Here is a 24,529-nt window from a genome sequence, read left to right as displayed (position 1 = left end):
TGTTAGTATTTATGTAGTGATTACTATGAGTCAAAAGTATTATCCTCAGTGCATTGTGTTAATAAACATTTTAAGTCCCCCAACAATCTGACAAGTATGTACTGCTATTCTCCCTATTTTCTGGATAAGAAATCTGAGTCACAGAAAGATTAAGAAACTTGCTGAAGGTCACAGAACTATGTAATAATGGCATCACAATTCAGGAGCCTGTGCTCTCAACTCTTATACTGCTATTCATTTTTAGGAAACACTCTTTGCAAGGCACCCTTTTAGGCTCTGAAGATTACAGGGATTAAGAAACAAAAGGTTGCCCCAGCCTCCTGCTTCCTCCCAAGAAGCTGGAATTAAGGCATGCATCACAATGTCCCAAAAAAACAAACTTTAAGCTCAAGATTAACACCTCAGATCTTGCCCTTATCAAAGACACAAAAATAACCTACTTAAACCAGAAAGCTAACAAAGTCACTCTCCTACATAAAACCATTTGATATTGCACACTATATACAGCATTTAGGTCCGTTTACATTGTGACACACCAAACTCCCATAATCTGACCTCAGTCTAAAGCACCTTTACAGCTTCCTCTCATGGGATCCCATTTGGCATCACAATTCAGTGACTTCTCTTTGTTTAGCTATCACTGAACATACCAGGCTGACTCATATATCATTCCTAGGTTACCTTTATTATTTTTTTTCTCCTAAAATCTCTCTTTTCTTTACCACTCCCCTCCACCCATTCACCTAACACCTATTGATGTACAGACTTAATCCAAGCCCATTTGCTTTTAAAACACTTTCTTGGGTGCTGGGGTTGTGGCTCAGTGGTAGAGCGCTTGCCTCACATTTTCGAGACTCTGGGTTGGATCCTCAGCACCACATAAAAATAAATAAGTGAAATAAAGGTATTGTGTCCAACTACAACTAAAAAATAATAAAAAATATTTTTTAAAAAAAACTTTCTTGGACTCACTTTTGCTTAGTAAGTTGCTCTGTTTATGTGCTATGATGTTGTTCCTATTAAGGTACAAGAATGAAAAACAAGACTCACATGCAGTCATTCACCCCATAACTGTATTTCAGTCAACAATGCTCTACATATATAATGGTGATCCCCTAAAGATTTTATCACCATGAGAACACAATGCTTACCTTCAATAGATCATTTAATAATTCCAAACAAAATTATCTGTGTTTCTCGAGTAGGGATTGGTTGTTTTATTGTTGTCTGGGTGTGTGTGGTGTGTGTGTGTGTGTGTGTGTTTGTGTGTGTGTGTGTGTGTATACCACAAAACTGGCAATGTTTCCTTCACATTTGTTTTCTCTCCTTATAAAAATGGGATATTAGCCAGGTAAGGAAGTGCACACCTGTATCCCAGCTACTTGAGAGGATAAAGCAGGAGGATTCCATATTCAAGGCCAGACTGGACAACTTAAAGAAAGACTGTCTCAAAATGAAATCTTAAAAAAGGGCTGAGGATGTAGTTCATTGGTAAAGCACCTGCTTAGCATGTGCAAAACCCTAGCCCAGTACCAAATAAAAATGGGATATTAATATACACCATGCTTATAAATTATTTTAATGTTTGCAGAGACTGCCTTTATCTTTATTGACCCACTCTGACACTTTCCTGCTGAGACCAAGATGGTAGAATGGGTACAAATGCAGTAATAATCCATGCTTGGAGGGGTAGAAAAATCTGGATGCCAAAGAGAAAAGCACCAGACTATCAGCTTGGTGAAACACTAAAAACTAATAAACCAACAGCAGCAAGTATGCTGAAAGTTTATATTCTCTCCTTGCCCACTAGAAAGCTCATAAGTAAACAATTCAGTTTCTTCATTTTCTTGCAATTGTTTAGGTAATGTATTCATGGAGAATTTACATAAGGATATAAAAGAGATATGGCAAAGAAAGAAACAGAACCAAAACGACTGCACTATTTTCCACTTTCCAGACTGTTAGACAACTCAGGAAAACATACACTCACGTTAGAGATATGTTCTGAGAAATATCTTTTGTTGATTCTGTTGTGTGAATATCAGAGTATACTTATACAAACTAAGATGGCTATGATGTCACTAGGCAATATAATCTTTAGGGGACCACCATTTTATATGTAGTCTATCATCAACTGAAACAATAGTAGGGTGTATGACTGTATGAGTCTTGTTCTTCATTCTTGTGCCTTGCTAGAGACCACATCTGATTTCCCATCCCAATCAGACTGAGTCCCATTAAGTATCTGCAAAGTTCAAATATCCTTTAGCTTTCTTTTGAGTTCTACTCTTGCAATGATGGAGTTTTAAAACATTTTGTCACATAAAGCTAAGGCCCATGAACATTACAGACACTAAATATGTACAAAAATAAAGTATATGAAAATGAATGTTTAATAAATTTTTCCCAGAAAATATTACACCAACATTAATTATATATATGTAAAATTATTACATTTGAAAACACTGGATTAGATTCTCACAGCATCACTTCTAAATATTCATGATTATCAGTTTAATAGTTACAAAAGTGAATTACATAAACAAGAGTTATGTAACTCTTGTTAAACTTTGAGAAGTTAAGCTTCTCAAAGCTTAAGCAAGTCCAGTCCTATGTATATACATACTCAAAAAATATGAAAACATGTACACAATAACTGGAACAAAATGTTTCTAAAGCATTATTAATAAAGGCCAAAAAGTAAAAACTCAAGTATCTATTAAGTGGTAAATGGATAAATAATAAGCAGTATATCCATACAAAGGATTATTATTCAGTAATAAAAAGGAATGAAATGCTGATGTATAGTACAACATGGATGAAATTCAAAAACACTGTACTGGCTGGGATGTAGCATAGTAGTAAAACCAACCCTTACCTAGCATGTGGAAGGCCCTGGGTTCAATTCCTGGTATTGCAAAAAAAAAAAAACAACTAAAAACATTATACTAAGTGAATGAAGTGTGTCACAAAAGACCACAATTTTATGATTCCATTTATAAAGAATATACAGAATAGGCAAATCTACAGATATAGAAAATAGATTAGTGGTTACCTACTGGGAAAAATTTATTAAACATTCATTTTCATATACTTTATTTTTGTACATATTTAGTGTCTGTAATGTTCATGGGCCTTAGCTTTATGTGACAAAATGTTTAAAAACTCCATCATTACAAGAGTAGAACTCAAAAGAAAGCTAAAGGATATTTGAACTTTGCAGATACTTAAAATAGATTAGTGGTTACGGGACTTAGTAGAAATGGGAAGTTACTGCTAGTGGAATGATGAAAATATCCCAAAACTGACTGCCATGAAAGCTGCACAACTCTATGAATATACTAAAAACCACTGACCTGCATAATTCAAATGGGTAAACTGAATTCTATGTGAAGTATAACTCAGTAAACTACTGTACATTAAAAAAGTAAATTGTCAAATCCTACTCGCAATTTTAGAGCAATTTGATGGGATAGGATGAGAGAAAAGGTACATTCTCGTGTCCCTTAGTGTAAAATTCTGAAAGCTCAGTCTCCTTCCCATTCTGATGGCCTAGTCCATTTATCCCAACATAAGAGGCAATAAATGTTGTATTCCTAGAAGTATCATTCATATGTATGTATATATATATGTGTATACACACACACACACACACGGCACTATACTCTTCATATTACTGTGTACTCTGCTTTTTTTCATTTGAGTATTCTGGAGAAAGTATGCCATGTTAATATATAAATAATTTCTTCAACCTTATAGTATTTCATTGTTTGGCTGTGCTCAGATATACTCTAACACGTTTGACATGACATTGAGTCTTCTCAAAAGTTTAAAGGTTTGAGAACATAGGCTATGTTAGAACTGCTACGTGTTTACTGATAAACTGCAATAATATTATCTACAACTCCCATTTATTAAAGACTATGTGAATGCCTTCTATGCTATACATATTACATATGAAAGTAGTGTTATCTTTCAACCTGCAAGCCAGTAAAACCCATAATGTATGAAACTACTGCATAAAATCAGATTTCTTTAACAGATAAACTGTATGCACATGAGGAGTGTCAAATTAAGGAAAACAAAAAGGCACAGTAATCAATCACAGTGACTAACCTTATTTGAAACCAAATATAAACCAAATTTAAATTCTGGACCCTGGATTCAATCCTCAGCACTGCTAAATTAAAAATTAAAAATTGAGCCAGGCATGCTTGTAATCCCAGCAACTTGGGAGACTGAGGTAAGAGGATCACAAGTTTTAAGCCAGCCTCAGCAACTTAGCAAGGCCCTAAGCAAATTATGAGACCTTATCTCAAAATAAAAAATAATAAAAGGATGAGGAATATGGTTCAGTGGCTAAGTGCCCTGGGTTCAATCCCATTACCAAAATAATAACAATAATAATAATTAAAACTAAATATAAATTGGGGAACATTTAATGACCTTAAGAAATTAATATTTTTTATAAAAATTGAGTCTTTTTTAAAAATGAGAGTTCTTATCTGTTAGAGACACACTCTAAATGTTTACAGATGTAATAATATTCTCAAGTTGGCTTCAAATTAAACAGCACATGGGGCTGGGATTGTGGCTCAGCGGTAGAGCGCTCGCCTAGTTCGTGCAGGGCCCTGGGTTCGATCCTCAGCACCACATAAAATAAATAAGTAAAATAAAGATTGTGTCCAATTACAACTAAAAAATATTAAAAAAGAAATTAAACAGCACATTCATGAGTTGATAATTCAATGACAGGTATATGGTGGTTTATTATATCATTCATTTTTGTGTGTATGTTTGCAACTTTCTAGAATAAGAGGGTTAAAAAAAATCTTTTCATCATCATCAACATTTTCATAAATATAGATAATAAAGCACATAAAAGAAACAAAGCTTAATTCCATCGATTTGGGAGTCTGAGGTAGGAGAAGCCCAAGATTCAGGTCAGTCTCAGCAACTGTCTCAACATAAAACATAAAAAAGGGGTGGGGATATGAATGGATTGAAACCCAGAACCACAAAAAACTATGTATGTACCTTGGATCCCCAGGAGAGAACTTGAATTTGTCGGAGTCCCCTCATGGGTAGGCAAGCCTACTCTGTCATGCATGCCGCTTTTTTTTTTTGGAGGGAGGAGAACAACACTACAGAGAGTTTCTTTTTTTGTTGGTTGTTTTTTATTGACTGTAACAAAATTCTGACCTTACCTCACCTTCCAGTTCTTATTAGCTTTTATTATTACTACTTTTCAACTGGTTCTTTGTTCTGGACAAATTTATCTACATGCCAGTTTCTATGTAATACAATAATTCCTACTTATGCCTAACACTGCTATAGAAGACACACATGGAAGAATAATTTAAAAAGTGATACAGCTAAGCCAGGAATATATCAATTATATCTCTAGAATTTTGCTGACACCCTCTTTTTAAAATACCAGCCTCTGGTATGGACACAATCTCTCTCCTCTCACTCAGTGTCCCTTACAATAAAGGATAAAGGTAATTCAACAAAGTTAAGTCATGAAAACAAATCTGACATACACTAATTCTCCCACAGGAGGGACATGAAGCAGGACATACTCTACCCATTCTTCACCATCAGCATGGCAATGTCCAGTTACAAAGTTGTTAATGGTAACAGTAATAGTAGCAACCATAGCAACCACATATATTTCAGAAACTAAGTTGAAAATATTATTCAATTAATTTCTCATAATGACCCTAAGATGACTACTATTATTCTACCCATTTTAAAGATAGAAACTAAAGACAGGGCACATTGGGACACACCTGTAATCGATGTGGCTCAAGAGGCTGAGGGCAGAAGAATCATAAGTTCAAAGCCAGCCTTAGCAACTCAGAGAGGATCTAAACAACTCAGAGACCCTGTCTCTAAATAAAAGACAAAAAAGGTCTGGGGTGTGGCTCAGTAGTTAAATGACCCTGGGTTTAATCCCTGCTCCCAAAAAATAAGGAGGGGAAGGGCAGCTAAAGGATATAGATGTAAGTAGCTCAAAGGTAAAACATATGCAAAGGAAGCACAAACCCTTGGTTTGATATCCTACACTGCCCAACCCATCAAAAAAAATTTTTTAATAAAATAGAGACAGAGACAGAGATAGACAAGACAGACAGACTAGGTTGGAAGTACAGTTCACTCAGTGGTAGAGCTCTTGCCTAGCATGTGCTACATTCTGGGTTCAATCCTGAATGCTGCAAAAAAAAAAAAAATGAATAAAGAAACAGACATTTATATATAGCTATTAATTAGCAAACCTGCAAATTTGTACCCAGATCTATCTGACTTTTCTATAAGGCTCTTACTCAGGGACCTCTCCTGTGTTTTTTATTACTTGCCAGTTAGAAACTAGAGTTGGCTCAGAGGAAATAAATGATAATGCAGCCTTCTAGAATAATGTGCCACTCAAGCGCTGGTTATCTAAGGGTGGTCCAAGAAGATTCTGTTAGATGCCAACAAACCATAAGAAAAATATGCTGTTCTCAGAAAAAGGTAGTGGATCTAAAAACTAATAATATAAATAGGTTGTCAGTTATGCTATAACCCTAGGCTAGTTGCTGTTGCATTTCTCCATATAAAGAACGTAAAACTATTTTTACCCAGCAATGCTAAGATAAAGTAGCATTATCTTCTATTCTTCTCTACAGATTTTACTTTCCCACTCATGCTTTTCAATAATAAAGATCAAAATTGTACTGCTGCTAATCCTTTTTATTTTAATTTTTTTCATACTGGGGAACTGAACCCAGGGGTGCTAAACCAGAGTCACATCCTCAGTCCATTTTATTTATTTTTTTTAATATTTATTTTTTAGTTGTAGTTGTACACAATACCTTTATATGTTTGCATGTGGTGCTGAGGATCGAACCCAGGGCCTCGTGCTTGCTAGGCGAGGGCGCTACCACTGAGTCACAACACCAGCCCTTATTTTTTATTTTTGAGACAGGGTCTCATTAAGTTGCTGGGGGACTTGCTAAGTTGCTAAGGTTGGTTCTGAATTTCGGGTCCTCCTGCCTCTCAGCATCCCAAGCAGCTGGTATTACAAGAGCGTTTCACCATACCTAGATGAAATCTTTATGTGGTCACTCTTACTTTATGCTCACAGCACATTTCCTATTAAAAATTTTTTTCTGGGTCGTGGCTCTGTAGAAGAGAACTTGCCTAGCATGTGTGAGGCACTGGGTTCAATTCTCAGCACCACATAAAATAAATGAATAAAATAAAGATTCATCAACATCTAAAAAAATTTTTTTTAAAAAAAGAAGTTTTTTTCTTAATTTCATTTCTCTCACAAGCAATGACATTATGGTTATTATTGTTAATGGTACTGGAGATTGAACCCAAGGCACTTTACTTCCGATTTATATAACTAATATTTTTTATTTTAAAACAGGGTCTCCTTAAATTGTCCAGGCTGGCTTTGAACTTGCAATCCTCCTGACTTGTCTCCCAAGTTGTTGAGATTACAGGTATGCAGCCCCAAGATAGGTACAAGCAATTCATTTTGATGTTTATCTGTTTGGGGTCAAAAGAAATGCAAACCTTTTAATCAGAATGCTATAAAAGGGTGTGGTGGTGACACCTGTAATCCCAGAGACTGGAGAGGTTGAGGCAAGAAGATCGAAAGTTTAAAGCCAGCCTCAGCAAAAGCAAGGCGCTAAGCAACTCAGTGAAACCCTGTCTCTAAATGAAATACAAAAATGGGACTGAGGATGTGGCTCAGCAGTTGAATGCCCCTGAGTTCAATCCCAAACCCATCCCCTCAAAACAAGAAAGAAAAAGAAAAAAAGAATGCTACTTAATTCCTTCATCGTCCTTGAGTATTCTCTCCTTATGACTACCCTTGTCCTAGCTTTCTAAAATTTAACATCTAAGCTAGTCAAAGTTTGAAGTATCTATTTGTAAGTGACAACACAAAACCATCTATTGAAAATCCATGCAAAATATACTATCCTGTCTTAACTTACACTGTATGTAAATATTAACTTAAAATGAATCAAATACATAAACCTAAGAGTTAAAACTTTAACTCTCAGAAGGAAACAAAGGAAAATCATCTAGCAATGATTCTTAACAACAAAAGCCTAGGCAAAAAAAGAAAATTAAATAGATAAATTGGTCTTTGTCAGAATGTCCTGTATGGTGGTGTACTTCGTGAGGCAAAGGCAGGAGGATTAAGAGTTCAAACCCAGCCTCAGCAATTTAGAGAGGCACTTAGCAACTCAGTGAGACCCTGTCTCTAAATAAAATATAAAAAAGGGTTGGGGATGTGGCTCAGTGGTTGAGAGCACCCCTGGGTTCAATCCTCAGTACCAAAAAAAAAAAAAAAACTAAAGAACTTTCATGCATCAAAGGATACTACCAAGTTGGGCTCAGTAGTGTACATCTAAAATCTCAGCTACTCAGAAGGCTTAAACAGGAGGTTCCTTTAAACCCAGACAAGGCCAGCCTAGACAATACTGTGAGACTCTGCCTTTAAAAACAAACAAACAAACAAAAAAACTATCACACTATCAAGAGAATAAAATGTAAACCCACAGAATGACAAAAAAAAAATTAACAAAATGTATCTTAGAACAGATTAATATCCAGAATCCATATAGAAAGAACTCCTACAAATCATCCACAACAAAAACATTCAACTCAATTAAAAAAATAGATGGAAAACACATTTCTCCAAATAAAATACACAAATAACCAAAAAGGAGTAAGAAGATGTTCAACAGTCCATGTCATCAGTGAAATGCAAATCAAAACCATAATGAGAGGCTGAAGTTGTTGCTCAGTGCTAGAGTGCTTGCCTAGAATGTGTGAGGCACTGAGTTTGATTCTGAGCACTGCATCTAAATAAATGTATGAAATAAAGGTTCATCAACATCTAAAAAAATATTTTTAAACCATAACAAGATACCACTTCACACCCAGTAAGACAGTGATTATTTAAAATAAATAAATCAGGTCTAGGGATTTAGATCAGTGATAGAGGAATTGCCTAGCGTGCAGAAGGCCCTGGGTTCAATTCCCAACACAACAAAATAAATAAAACTAACAGAGGGCTGAGGTTGTGGCTCAGTGGTAGAACACTTGCCCGGCACGTGTGAGGCACTGGTTTTAGTCCTTAGCACCACATAAAAATAAATAAATGGAATAAAGATATTATGTCCATCTACAACTTACATATTTATTATTTTTTTAAAAACTAACAGAAAACAAATGTTCTCCAGTCAACAAATGTTTTGCAGCACATAGAGAAACTGGAACCCAATCCCAGTAACTTGGGAACCTAAAGCAAGAGGAATTTAAGTTGGAAGCCAACCGAGGCAACTTGGTGAGACCCTGTCTCAAAAAATGGTACAACCCCTAGTATGAAAATAAATAAAAGAATCAGAAGGCTTATGTATTGTTGGTGGGAATGTAAAATAGTATATCCACTTTGGAAAAGAGTTCAAGGTTTTCTCAAAGGGCTAAACACGGAACCACCATAAGACCCAGTAACTGCACTCCTAAGTACATACTCAAAGGAACTGAAAGCAGGGAATGGCTATGCATGCACCAATGCTCACATCAGTACTGCTTGCAATAACTAAATGGTGAAAACAACCCAAGTGCCCATCAACAGGTGAATGGATAAGCAAAATGTTGTATATACATACAACAGAATATTATTCAGCCATAAAAGAATAAATAAATTTTGATACATGTTCTAACATGGATGAAACTTGAAGACACTAAGTCAAATAAAACCAGACACAAAAGAACAAATTATTTGTGAAAGTATTTATACAAGGTACTTAGAATAGACAAATTCATAAAGACACATGAGCAGAGTGCCATATATAATCCCAGTTACTTGGGTGGCTGGAGCAGGAGGATCATAAGTTCAAGGCCAGGCTCAGCAACTTAGTAAGACTCTTTCTCAAATAGAAAAAAAAAAAAAATTAAGAAGGATTGAGGTATATCTGGGTTCAATACCCTCTGTGGATGACGACAGTAGATTAGAGGTTACTAGATAGTGAGGGGAGAGGAAATAGAAAGCTAATGGTTACAAATTAGCTTTGTAATAGTGGTGATGGTCAGGATAACACTGGGAATGTAATTAATATCACTGAGCTATACAATTAAAGATGGTTAAAACCATAATTTGGGGCTGGGGCTGGGGCTCAGTGGTAGTGCACTTGCCTGGCATGTGTGAGGCACTGGGGTCAATTCTCAGCACCGCATATAAACAAATAAAATAAAGGTCTATCAACAACTTAAAAAATACATTTTATGTTATGTGTATTTTACCAAAATTAAAAAGACTGCCCTTATTGTGCGTGCTTAAAATCTAGATCATATGTATAAAAATGCTGATGCCTGAAAAGGTGTCTGAATCTCAGCGCAAAGTGCTCTCTAAAAATTTTTAAATGGGGGCTGGGGTTGTGGCTCAGAGGTAGAGCACTCGCCTACCATGCAGAGGCACCAGGCTTGATCCTCAGCACCACATTAAAAATAAAATAAAGATTGTGTCCACCTATAACTAAAAAATAAATATTAAAAAAAATTTTTTAAATGGATCCGGTTTTTTTGTTTTGTTTTGTTGTACCATGGATTGAAGTCAGGAGCACTCGACCACTGGGCCACATCCACAGCCCTATTTTTGTATTTTATTTATAGACAGGGTCTCACTGAGTTGCTTAGCACCCCGCCATTGCTAAAGCTGGCTTTGATCTCAAGATTCTCCTGTCTTGCCTCCCAAGCCGCTGGGATTACAGGCATGTAACACCATACCTGGGTAAATGAATTCTTACTAATCAAAATAATACTTAGAACTATGAAGACAAAATGTCATTACTTTTAGTTCAAATAGTCCTCTACCAAATCAAAAAGAAATGTTTTGAGAGAGAACTTAAAATTTTTTAAGGCTCAGGACTAATTGGGAACCTTTTTTGTTGCATCATGTTACTCATTATTTTGGTAACTTTCTGCTACTTACATCATTACTGTGATAATCAGAAAACAATTTTCTATTCCCACTGTCAAAAAAAAAATAGCAGCTAGGGCTGGGGTTGTAGCTCAGTGATAGAGCGCTTGCAATGTGTGAAGCACTCAGTTAGATCCTCAGCAACACATAAAAAAATAAGTAAATAAAATAAAGGTATTATGTTCATCTACAACTAAAAACATTCTTTAAAAAAAAAAAAAAGAAAGAAAGAAAAGCAGCTACAAATGAAGGGGGAAGCCAGCATAAATCCTGTGGTATTGGACTGGAATCAAAGGTATCAGGATGAACTCATGGGTTTTGTTTTGTGGTACTGGAGATTAAACTCAGGGCCTTCTACATGCTAGGTAAGCACTGAGCTATATCCCTAACCCTTGTTATTTTATCTGCTTATTTATATATTCACCCATTCATTTATTTATTGTTGTACTGGGGATTGAACCCAAGGCCTCACATATGCTGGGCAAGTGCTCTACCACTAAACTATCTATCTCTCAAGACCGTTTTTATTTTATTTTGAGAAAGTTTCCTACACTAGTCTCCAATACTTGTGATTCTTCTGACTCAGCCATCCATGTAGTTGGGACTACACGAATGTGCCACCATGCCAATTTGAATTCATGGTTTCTAATGTATGCCTGTACACACAGAAAAAGATATAGAAATAAACACAGATGTCTGTGTATGCATAGATTAATACAGATATATTTCTAACTCTGTCCACTAGAAGGGCCTTGAGCAACAATATCCAGTAGCAATAAGCACACAAAATATAGACCTTGCTCTCTAAATAATATTTTCCAATTAAAGAATCAGGAAGCCAGGCTGAGGTGGAAGGATTTCAAGTTCAAAGCCAGCTTCAGTCAATTAGACTCTTAACAACTTGGCAAGACTATCTTGAAACTAAAAAGAAAAAGGACTTTAGATGGGCCTGGGTTCAATCCTCAGTACTGTGGATGAATCTCAGTGGTAAAGAACACTTGGGATCCATCCTCAGTACTGTGCCAAAAAGAAAAAAAAAACAGAGCACCTTGGAAAAGTGAGAAATTCCAAAACTGGGGCAGAAAAAAAACACAAGTTGAACTTAAAATATCTTATGATGCCCAAAAATAAGTGGTTTGCTAGCTGCATGTGGTGGTGCATGCCTGAAATCCCAGCAACTTGGGAAGCTGAGGAAAGAGGATTGTAAATTGGAGGCCAGCCTTAGAAATTTAACCAGACCTTCAGTCACTCAGCAAGACAATCTCAAAATAAAAAATAAAAAGGACTAAGGATATAGCTCAGTGGTAAAGCACCCCTGGTTAAATCTTTCATACCAAAAAAAAAAAAAAATGTTTTCCCAAGGAAAAGAGAATGGGGACACACTGAAAGGACAAACAGCACCAGGCACAGGGGCACAAACCTAGAATTCCAGCAGCTTGGGAGGCTAAGGCAAGAGGATAACAAGTTTGAGAATAGTCCCAGCAACTCAGTAAGATCCTGTCTCAAAACAAAAAATTTTAAAAGGCTGTGGTGTGGGGCTCGGGATGTGGCTCAAGCGGTAGCGCGCTCGCCTGGCATGCGTGCGGCCCGGGTTCGATCCTCAGCACCACATACAAACAAAGATGTTGTGTCCACCGAAAACTGAAAAATAAATATTAAAATAAAAATTTTCTCTCTCTCTCTCTCTCTCTAAAAAAAAAAAAAAAGGCTGTGGTGTAATTCAGTGATAGAGCACCCTTGATTAAATACCTAGTACTACACAAAAAAGAAAAGGACAAACAGCTAACCTAAAAGCCAAACCCGAAACAATTTCTGCAACAAAATAATGATAGTATTAGATCATAAACCACAGAATAAAACAAATGTCTGTAATTCAAAGCTGATTAAAAAATTACTAAATAAATAAATGGAGAAAAGGGACAGCTCTTCCTTTTTTTTTTTTAAGACAGGGTCTCACTACCTAGCCCAGTCTGGCCTTGAACTCCTGGGCTCAAGAGATCCTCCTGTCCCAGCCTCCAAGTAGTTGGGTCTATAGGTGCATGACATCACTTTCAGCAGGACAGTTCTTCCTTATAGATAAACTCCAACTAATAAACATAGAAGGCAATGAGAAAAGCAAAATTAGGCAAACATCACTTGGAGTTTAATCACTGCAAGTAATATCAACCAAAGACTACTGAAATCAGTGGACACAAGTCTGAGAAAAAGATAACTGCAGTTTCAAAAAATCTCACCCAAAGTATCTATTAATTATAAGGAGAAAAATTGTAACTTTATAAATGGTGAAATGAGGCAGAAGCTGGGCACAGTGGCAAGTACCTATAGTCCCATATACTGAAGAGGCTAAAGCAAGAGTAACACTTGAGCCCACTGTGAGGCCACACTAAACAACACAGTAAGATTGCATCTCAAAAAATGAAAAATAAAAATGACATTACCTTAACCAAACAAGAGTGAACCTCATCTTAAAAAAGCTAGACTGACATCCTGTACCCTGCAATATAATGCACTAATAGGGCTCAATATCCTTCCAGCAGTACTTTTTTCCAAAATTGTTCTCTATCTAAAGAGAAAATATCAGTCAGACAAATCCAAATAGCAAGAAATTCTACAAAATAATTCAAGGCATTTACCATAAACATGAAGGTTAAGAAAGAGGAGGAAAAGCCCATCACAGATCAGAAATGATAAACAAGACACAACAATTAAATGCAATTTCTGAACCTGAATATCAAAAGGGAACAAGGACATCAGTGGAAAATCGGGTGAAATTCAAAGAAAGTCTATAGTTTAGTTACCAGCATTACACCAATTTGATTTCTTGGTTGATCTTTGTACTGTATAAAAGTTGTTGATAATAGGAAATGCCAGGTGAAGGTATTCCTGAGATTTCTATTTTTACAACTTTTCTCTAAGCCTAAAATTTATTTCAAATTTTTAAAAAATCATTTAAGTGTCCTGTACTTTTTCTTCTTCAACTAAATTCAAAGATAACAAACACATTATATTTACATAGGGTAAATCCAACATTTCATTCCCTGAAAATAAGACTTAACTTACTGAATATTTTAAAATATTTATTATATTCTAGACCTCAACAGGTACAAGAAGCTGATAAGAGAAACAAAAATAATAAACTAATTGATGATACACAATTAGATTGTAATTCAATGACTAAATAGAAAAAGTAAAATAATATATAATGTTAACATATAAAAGAAAAATCCTTTGGATAACTCAAATCTTCAAAGAGGACATTAACATCATACACTTAAAAGTTTAAGTAAGCTTAATTCACTACATATACTTCATAAGATCTTTTTTTTAAATATTTTCAGTTGTAGAGGGATACAATATCTTTATTTTACATATTTATTTTTCTGTGGTGCTGAGGATCAAACCCAATACCTCACATGTGCTAGGCAAGCATTCTACTACTGAGCTACAACCCACCCGTCTTATAAGCTGTCATTGATGTCTAATGCTTCAAAAATTACTACTACATATTTTTTAACAGAGATTATATTTCTCTGCTGACTTAAATTTCCTAGTAAAACAATAAAGAGAGGTAACAATAACAAAAATCAAACTGAAATAACTTCTTATATTAAGAACAACCTCAGACACCTAAAGTTCAAGAAATAATGACAAGAGTTAATAAATGGAACAGCATCAAATTAAAAAGCTTCTGCACAGCAAAGGAAACAATTAGGAATGTGAAGAGAGAACCTATAAAGTAGGAGAAAATCTCTACTAGCTACTCTTCTGACAGAGAATCAATATATAGAATATATAAAGAGCTAAAAGAAAAAAAAAACTTTACACCAAAAAAAAAAATCAAATAACCCAACTAATAAATGGACAAAGGAATAAAACAAACTTCTCTAAATGGACAACAAATACATGAAAAAATGTTCAAGTTCATTAGCAATGCAAATCAAAACTACACTGAGATTTCATCTCTCACTAGTCAGAATAGCAGTCACAAGAATATAAATAATAATAAATGCTGGAGAAGATGTGGAGAAAAAGGAACACTTTTACATTGTTGGTGAGATAGTAAATTAGTACAACCACTATGGAAATCAGTATGGAGGCTCCTCAAAAAATTAGGCATGGAACTATCATATGACCCAACTATACCACTTCCCAGTATTTATCCTGAAAAATTAAAAGTCATCTTACTACAGTTATACATGCATATCCATGTTTACAGCAGCACAATTCACAATAGACAAACTATGGAACCAGGCTAGGTGTCCATCAACAGATGAATAAAGATACACACACACACACACACACACACACACACGACACACAAAGGAGTTATTCAGTCATAAAGCAACATGCATAATAACTCAAAACTCACAAAGTTAAGGTTCATATGCTTTCTCTCATATGTGGAAGCTAGAGAGGAAAAAGGAAAACAAAGTAGGGCTAGATCTTCTAAAAATCCAAGGGAGATCAGTAGAAGAAAGGGGCCAAGGGATAGGAGGCAGGAAGGAGGGGGAAAGTGCAGGCCAAATTCTATTGTTATATTTTGTAGATGAACAAATAACAAATCCCATTGATACGTACAACTATAATGTAAAGATTTAAAATGTGGAAAAAAGAAAAAGAACAATCTCAGTGAGTATCTTGGTACAGGCCTTGGGATCAACTTGGAAGGCTAAGGCAAGAGGATCCCAAGTTCAAGGCCAACCTCAGCTACTTAGCAAGGCACTAACCAACTTAGCAAGACCTGTCTCCAAATAAAAAATAAAAAAGGGTTGAGAATGTGGCTCAGTGGTTAAACACCCCTGGGTTCAATCCCCAGTACCCAAAAATTATTTTTTCAAAAAAAAAAAAAAAAAAAGGTAAGTCACTTTACATAGAAACTTTCTGGTGGAGAAAACTGATTGAAAGTCAAAATATCAACCAATATAGAAAGCACTACAAATTCAGTAGAAAGCACAATGAATCTGGCTTCATTCATCAAAAAGCTTAAAACAAAATTGAAAAATATTCCACATCTCCTCTTCCAAATGATTCAATCAACAGAGTTCAACATGCACCAACAAAGTTGGAGATCTAAAATCATAACCTCTGCACTACTCCTTGTTTCAAAACTTTTCAAACGAACTATAGTATTCTAATATCTCCAATAAGACTTTCCTAATTAAAAGCTAAATACAAAGTAGTGACATAGATGAATCTACAAATTCTTAAGGTAATAACACAAGAATTATGATAACGTTTGCAATGTAACATACTGTTAAGATTCAAACCCAGGGCTGGGGATGTGGCTCAAGCGGTAGGGCGCTCGCCTGGCACGCCTGCGGCCCGAGTTCGATCCTCAGCACCACATACAAACAAAGATGTTGTGTCCGCCAAAAACTAAAAAATTAATATTAAAATTTCTCTCTCTCTCTCTCTCTCTTAAAAAAAAAAAAGATTCAAACCCAGCCAGTCATGTTGGAATGGGTCTGTAATCCAGCCACTCAGGAGGCTGAAGCAGGAGGATTGCAAGTTAGAGGCCAGCCTTAGCAACTTAGCAAGGCCTTAAGCAACTCAGCTAGACCCTGTCTCAAAAATTACAAAGTGATGGGGATATGGCTCAGTGGGTAAACACCCATGGGTTCAATCCTCAGTTCCAAAAAAAAAGACTCAAACCCAAGCAGACACTTTGAGCAGATATTCTGATTAACTGACTACCAAGAGAGAAGTCAGTCATACATGTCAAATATCAATAACTTATTATAAATATAACCAGGTGCAGTGGCGCACACCTGTAATCCTAGCAGCTTGGGATCTGAAACAGGAGGATCAAAGTTAAGCCAGCGTCAGCAAAAAGCAAGGCGCTAAACAACTCAGTGTAGGGCTGGGGATGTGGCTCAAGCGGTAGGTAGCACGCTCGCCTGGCATGCCCAGGGCGCTGGGTTCGATCCTCAGCACCACATAAAAATAATAAATAAAGATGCTGTGTCCACCGAAAAATGAAAAATTAATATTAAAAAAAAAAACTCATTGTAGACTCTTTAAATAAAATACAAAAATAGGGCTGGGGATGTGGCTCAGTGGTCTAGTGCCCTTGAGATCAATCCCTGGTACCTCCCCACCCCCCAAAAAAATAACATTATAAATCTCATAACATTCCAAATTTGTTTGCTTTTCCAAGATTTAACATTAGTTAGTCCTAAGTCTTCAAAATATTAGGATTCAAGAGCTGATCCTGTCATTAATTTACTTATAGAATATAAATGAAAACACTGCTTTTAATCACATTTTTCCAGCATATACAGAGAAATGGCAGATGATGTAGAACAATACAAATTTTGGTACAGTCACACATAAAGAAAAGCTCTTTAAATAATCAAAAACTCAGAAAGGGCAGAGAGCCAAATCAGAAAATGTTAGAGGACCCTATGGTTTTCTTCTCTTATGTTTTCTCTTTGGGTGTTCTCACTTGTTTCATAATGTTTTGGGGGTATGGGGGTAGTTCTACCATTGAGCCACATCTCCAGCCCTTTTGTTTCTTTTGAGACAGGTTCTCACTAAATTTCCTTGGCTGGCCTCAAATCTGCCATCCTTCTGCCTCAGTCTTCTAAGGTGCTAGTATATAGGCAACTTCTTTTATAAGTTTTAAGCACTATTTAATACTCTAAAAAATACAAAGCAGGTAAAGTATACTAACATTTTTACAAAATGGAAAGAATATATACACACTTGCTTACAGGTGTACAAAATAATCCTTTGGAAGAAATGTAAGGAACAGCTAACATTGTTTGGATCCAAAGAAAATTGGATGATGGATACAAGAAAGTGGAAGGAGATTTTTAATTCTATACCTAACTGAACATTTTAAATTTTGAATTATAATACAATTTTTAACCAAACCATACAGTATAGTATACCAACAGATAAATAATGATGACTCCTCATCTTCATCTTTCCCCACTAGAATTTAAGTTCTATGAAGGCAGAGATTTTTGCCTAATTTTTCAATACTTTCTCCATATTACATGGTCCATAGCTGGTGCTTAAAAAACATCTGCCAAAAAAAAAAAAAAATGATGGAATCCTTAACCTTTCCACTAAATTCAACTTGTATACCCAATTGCCTACTTCTGACCTCCACCTGAAGAACTGGATCCAACTCAAATATGTCTACTCCAATTCCATTTCCACATAACCAGTTTCCCTCACCTCTTCTCCATCTAGTACATGGCATCGCCATCCTGCAGCTGAAGCCAGAAACCCAGCAGACACCCCATTCCAACTAACTACACACATATCCAATCTATAACAAGTTCAATAAATATTTTTCCACCCCAAAACATATTTCCAAACCTGGTCACTTGTCTCAATGCTCCATGGCCACTTGTCTTCCTACAGGTGCCCTGATTTTCTTCTCCAATCTACAGTCAGATTTTAATTCAGACCATATACTCCCAGTTCTTTATTAAAAAAAAAAAAAAAAGTTTTTCAATGTACTTTAAGCGTAAAAGTCAAACTGTTTTGAAAATAAGACCCCATAAGACTTAGCCTCTAGCTATGATGTAAACTTCTCTCACCAGCATCTATCTACATTGAGCTGCTTTTCAGTTTGCTAGACTCAAGTGTGATACCACCTCAGAGATCTTCCATTCATTGAACCCTCTGACAGGAACACTCCTCCTTCAGAACTTACAAAGGCTAGAGTCTTCTCATTTTTCAAACATCGGATCAAAAGTCACCACAGAAAGGTATTTCCTGACCACAGTATCTGAAATAATCTTCTCCCAATCACAACTCCTTATTTTATTCCATCACAGCACTTATTCTCTGGAATTATTTGTTTCCTATTGTCTCTCCCTCTCCAACTAGCACTGAAGCTGCAATTCTGTATCCCTAATGCCTGTGATATTTCTTGGCATGCAGACCAGGTGCTTAATAAATATGCCAAAACTAAAGAAGGTCTACAACATTTAATTTAATGACAGGAAAGGGAAAGACATGAACAAACTATCTTCCTATCTATAAAACACTGAAAATCTCCAGAGAGGATGGAGGACAAAGTAAGAGTATGTCAGATGCTTCTGAACATCTAATATTCAAAAGGTAATGCATACTATAAAAATGTTCCCCCAACTCAAACAGCATCTAAAAAAACAGATCTCAGAACGCTATGTATGGGGCTGGGGTTGTAGCTTACGGTAGAGCACCTGCCTAGCACTTGTGAGGCACTGGGTTTGATTCTCAGCACCACATGAAAACAAATAAATAAAATAAAGATTAAATTCTTAAAAAAAAAAACACTATGTACAATTATTTCATCTGTGATCCTTTTGGAAGGGTCTTCCAAATACTGCATAAGGGCAAAAGAGGCAAATTATCACTAATTAGTTCAGTTGTCAGGTCTTGCAAAAGTATGTGAGATTTTAAAGTGTAGGAAACAGAACAAAACGATTATTTCCCATACTTCGGTATGAATGTAAGTTTGTGACAGGTCTTATTCCAAGATTTTTCATATTCAAAGTCAAAGAGTTTAAAGAGAATGTTAATAGTTTACATCCTACTATCTTCAAATTTAAACTTGCAGGGCATTGCCATTCAACTGGTCATAGCAGTTCATGGGAGAGAGAACTTAATAATAATAACAGTGTGCAATTCAGAGCTTTTATCTGCATGCACATAATGGTAGGGAATGGTCCAGACTCCCTAGTGTGTAACCAAGTGCTGAAAGACAGTCTGAGGATCTTATTTCACCAGACCCTAAGTGTTGAGACAGGAGGTCTAGCATGCACGTAGAATACTCCTCCCCAAAGCTATCAATCTTCACTGTCTGCGAAAACAAAAGTGAAAATACTCCCGGTAAGGATGTATGAGATTGATGCCACCCCCGACCTCAACACAGAGACTTCTGTATCCGTGTGGGCACGTAAATAAGCAGGAGTACACGCACTCTCTCACCTTCCCTCCTTTGGAGGAAAATGGAACCAAGGGAGGGGCGGCCAAGACCGGGTCGGCGAGGCCCGGGATCCAGTCCAAGGGGTGGCCGGGCTTAGGGGTCAGTACTCTGAGGAGCCGAGGTCACTTTCAGGACACCATCTTTCTTGACCTCCCCCTTTCATCCATCCCTCTCCCGACGTCGCCCCCAACTCCTTTCCTCCGCCCCATCCCCTCCACCCATTAGCCGGGAAGGGAAGTTTCCAGGCGCCTGCAGCCCTGCTCCCCAACCCTCAGCGGGGTTACCTTCTGCAGAAGCAGGACAAGGGGCAGGGGGCAAGGGGAGGGGAGGCAACCCGAAGGAGTGAAGGACGAAGCCCCCAGCGAGGAAGGTGGGCGGCGGCGGTGGTGGCGGCTGTCAGCTCGCGTTCCCTGCTCACAGCGCTGCCATTACTGTGCGCCGAGGCCGCCTCCCACCTTCCTCGCTGGNCGCCGAGATGTCAGTAGTCAAGGTTTGCTCTTTGTTGTACATTTTGAGCAAATATTTCCCTTCCCACCCTTTCTTCCAAACTGTGCCAATCCTTCAAATCCCATTTAAAATCTTGTCGCTCCGGGTGCGGTGGCGCATGTGCGTAATCTTAGCGACGCGGAAGCCGGAGACAGGAGGTCCACAAGTTCGAGGCCAGCTCGGGCACAGTGGGGTAGACTCTGTCTCAATATCAAAATAAAAACGGCTGGGAGTGTATGTCAGGGCTCACCTAGCATGTGCGAGGAATCCTGGGTTCAATCCCCAGTACCGCAAAAAATAAGAAAATCCTGCCTCCTGACCTGATAAACCCCACCTATTTTCCTCCTCTTACTATTGAAGTCTGTACTCTTCAATGCAATAAAAAGTTATGATATACTAAATTCAGTTGTTTCCATTGTATCACCTTGATTTTATTAAATTTCAGTACTTTCTAATATTTTGTGAAGAAATGAGAAGGATAAATGAAATTCTGCTGCATGCCAAAGCTGTCTTGAAGAAAAGCAAGTGTGGTTGAGTTACACGCTGAAATAGCTGCTTTTGTCATAGAATATCATTCTACTTGAAAGAACAATTGACAAACCAATGTTATTCCAACTTGGGAATTCACAAATATTTTCCTCAAAATGAACCAAGTGAGTTAACACTTCAAGCAAACACTTGGCAGTATTTGTTGCCAATGATAAAATTCAGCTTTCAAGTGGAATTTGAAAATTTGGAAAATGTGTGTTCACCACCATGAGCTGGACAGTTTCCCAAGACTTAAAAGACAAGTGCTGAAAACAAATATGACCTTTTGATATAATATGATGAAATATGTCAACATATGGAAGATCTACATAACATAGCGAACCATCATTTTCCAAATGACTTTCCAAATGACCAAGGCAGGATATTACAAAATCATGTATCAATAAAAGATTCATTCAAGCCAGGCACAGTGGCACACACCTGTAATCCAGCAACTCAAAAAGCTGAGGCAAGAGGATCAAAAGTTTCAGGCAATTTAGCAAGACCCTGTGTCAAAATGAAAAATAAAAGGACAGGGGATGTGGCCAGTGGTAAAACATCCCTGAGTTTAATCCTCAGTACTGCAAAAAGCAAAAGAAAACAAAATACAAGATGACAAATGGATGGATATTCAGTCTAGTTGTTTGTATGATAATGTGTGCGTACATATAAAAAACAAAGTACAAAAAGTCTTACCCAGGACTACCCAAAAAGACAATTAATGCTCCTTCTAAGGCCTGAGTTTCATGATCTAATTCAACTATATACAATCTAACTGTATTCTAAGTTAAATAATTAGAGATTTGCAAAAAATGTAAAAACAATGCCATTCTTTTCAGAAAATTGTATTTTGGAAAATACAGTTTCTTTTTATAAAAATATGCAATTTATGTCAAAATGTTTTGAGTATTTTAAAATTAAACCAATAAGTATATTTTAATTCTTAATACAGTAACTATGGATAAATATAACCCCTGCATACTTAAATTCTTTGAGGTCCTCAATAATTTTTAATCATTGAAGAGAGTTGCAGACTAAGTTTTAAGAACCACTGCTCTTATGAAATGCCCCCAATTCTACCATGTTCCTCTTAAATTCTGATTAGAATGGGGACTAGTGTGAATGGTCCCAAATATGAATCACTACAACACCCTTCTATTTCTAAACTCCAGAGACCTCCTGCTCTATAGCTTTGCCAACCTATATAATGAAGAAACCTCATCTCTAAAATAATTTACTAACTCCCATTTACTTAATATTATATTAGAATTACTTCTTCATTCCAATAAAAATGTCTTCTTTCTGACCAACCATTCAAACCCCATTTTTAGCTATAATTGAACTTTACCTACCCCCCTCAATCTTAATTCATCTGTGAATTTTTTCTCTTGTTTTACTTCTTAAGAAACATTACATTTTAAAATGTATTTGGGGGAGCTGGGTATGGTGACACATGCCTGTAATTCCAACCTCTCAGAAGCTGAGGCAGGAGGATCCCAAGTTCAAAACCACCTTCCGAAATTTAGTGTAGCCCTAAGCAATTTAGCGAGACCCTGTCTCAAAATAAAAAATAGAGGGACTGGGGTTGTGGCTTAGCAGTAGAGCGCTCACCTAACACATGCCAGGCCCTGGGTTCGATCCTCAGCACCACACAAAAATAAAGATATTGTGACTAAAAAAATAAATATTTTTAAATAAATAAATAATAGAAAACTCTAGGGATGTGGTCCAGTGGTTAAGTGCCCCTGGGTTCAATCCCAGGTGTTTAACCTCTATTAAAAAATTAATAGAGGTCTGGGGTTGTGGCTCAGTAGTACAGCATTTGCCTCACATGCATGTGGCACTGGGTTTGATCCTAAGCACCACATAAATAAATAAATAAAACAGAGGTATTGTGTACATCTACAACTAAACATTTTTAAAAAATAATAGAGTTATATTTTGGGGCTTGGGGCATAGTTCAATGGTAGAGTGCTTGTCTAGCATGCACAAGGTCCTGAGTTCAATACATGGCACCACCAAAAAAAAAAAAAAAAGTATTTTAGCCTTGTCTAAAGTTTATTGAGTTCTTCTTCTATAACTTATTCTGATTTCCGTTTTTTTATAAGAACTACCAATACTACAGAAATAGATAACTATGTTCAGGCTGATGCATATTCAAGATTTTTTTCTATGAATACAATTAAAGATTTTTATACAAATCAGAACATATTATACATATGCTATTTGTGGGTTTTGTTTTGGTTTGGTTTTGTGGTATTGGACCCAACATCTTGGGCATATCAGGTAAGCATTCAACCACTGAGTTATATCCCCAGTCCGTATACACTGTTTTATAGCCAAATCTCTCCTCAACATCTTTCCAATTTTGATCTTTCTGAGATCCTTTAAATAATGCTGAGTCAGCTAGGTGTGGTGGCACATACCTGTAAGTCCAGCCACTCCGGAAACTGAGGAAGGAGTTTAAGTCCAGTCTGGACAACTAAGAGAGAACTTGTCTCAAATTAAAAAAAAAAAAAATGTGAGGAGTGGGTGGGAACCCGGGACTCAGCTCAGTAGCTCATTGGTACAGCACCCCTGAACTCAATTCCAGGTACAGAAAAAGAAAATAATGTTTAGTCAGCCAAAATAATTTATAAATTAATGAAAACTATTTTAACAAGGCTATCTTAAAATGTCATTGCACAAATCAGTGAACAAAGTGTATTCATTTCCATTTGTTCTCTACTTGTCAATGTACATAATTTTCTCTTGCTAAATTTTCCAAGTTTACTTCATAATCTACTTTCTACTTACTATTCAAGGAGCCCAACCAGAATAATTTTCTGTCTTTATAAGTTTCCCTTCTAAGTGCTAGAGATATAATTTGGTGGTAGAGCACTTGCCTAGAATGTAACAGGTTCTGGGTTCAATTCCCAGCACTGCAAAAAAGGAAAGTTTAACAAATGCCAAATGTCTTCTTTGATATAAGGAGAGTAACTAAGAACAGAGTAGGGTCGAAGAGCATGAGAAGAAGATTTACATTAAACAGGGATGAGAGGTGGGAGGGAAAGGGAGAGAGAAGGGAAATTGCATGGAAATGGAAGGAGACCCTCAGAGTTATACAAAAGTACATACAAGAGGAAGTGAGGGGAAAGGGGAAAATAATACAAGGGGGACAAATGAATGTCAGTAGAGGGGGCAGAGAGAGAAGAGGTGAGGGGAGGGGAGGGGAGGGGGGAGTAGTAGAGGATAGGAAAGGGCAGCAGAACACAACAGACACTAGTATGGCAATTTGTAAATCAAATTCCTTGTCAAAATGAATCCAAATACTATCAAATAGTTATATGCTCTAAATTGAAAAAAAAAAATCAATGAGTAAGAATCAGAAAAAAGCTATGAAGAGTCATGGAAAATAGAAAAGGGACAGGCAACTGTAGGAGAAAGATCCAATACATGGCCTAGGAGAGTATGAATCCTGGTCAATGCACTGACAAATCCACCCCTACTCTAGAGACGTCCGTCATTACACATCTGAGCAACCATCCAATTGCTCTTGTCATCATGCCACATTCATTAACTCGTAGAGTGGTCGGCGTCTCTCAAGGCACACAGGGGATAGG

General features: G+C 36.7%; 1 protein-coding gene across 3 annotated transcripts in view; it reads right to left on the bottom strand.

Moving 5' to 3' along the window:
* Cul2 (cullin 2) overlaps positions 1-20,496 on the bottom strand; it is a 92,649-nt gene extending 72,153 nt beyond the window's left edge. The window contains exon 1 of one of the 3 annotated variants that reach the window (XM_048809082.1): positions 20,382-20,496. The gene's annotated coding sequence lies outside the window, so the exon portion shown is untranslated. Of the gene's footprint in view, positions 1-19,915; positions 20,028-20,197 lie in introns of those variants that run through there. The other 2 variants (XM_015483445.2, XM_048809083.1) reach the window with 2 other exon arrangements.
* Between the last annotated feature and the right edge of the window lie 4,033 nt (positions 20,497-24,529).

Source organism: Marmota marmota, unplaced genomic scaffold, assembly GCF_001458135.2.
Source record: "Marmota marmota marmota unplaced genomic scaffold, marMar, whole genome shotgun sequence".
Lineage (NCBI taxonomy): Eukaryota > Metazoa > Chordata > Mammalia > Rodentia > Sciuridae > Marmota > Marmota marmota.
Note: the sequence above shows the minus strand (reverse complement) of the source record. Positions and strands in the feature narration are given on the sequence as shown.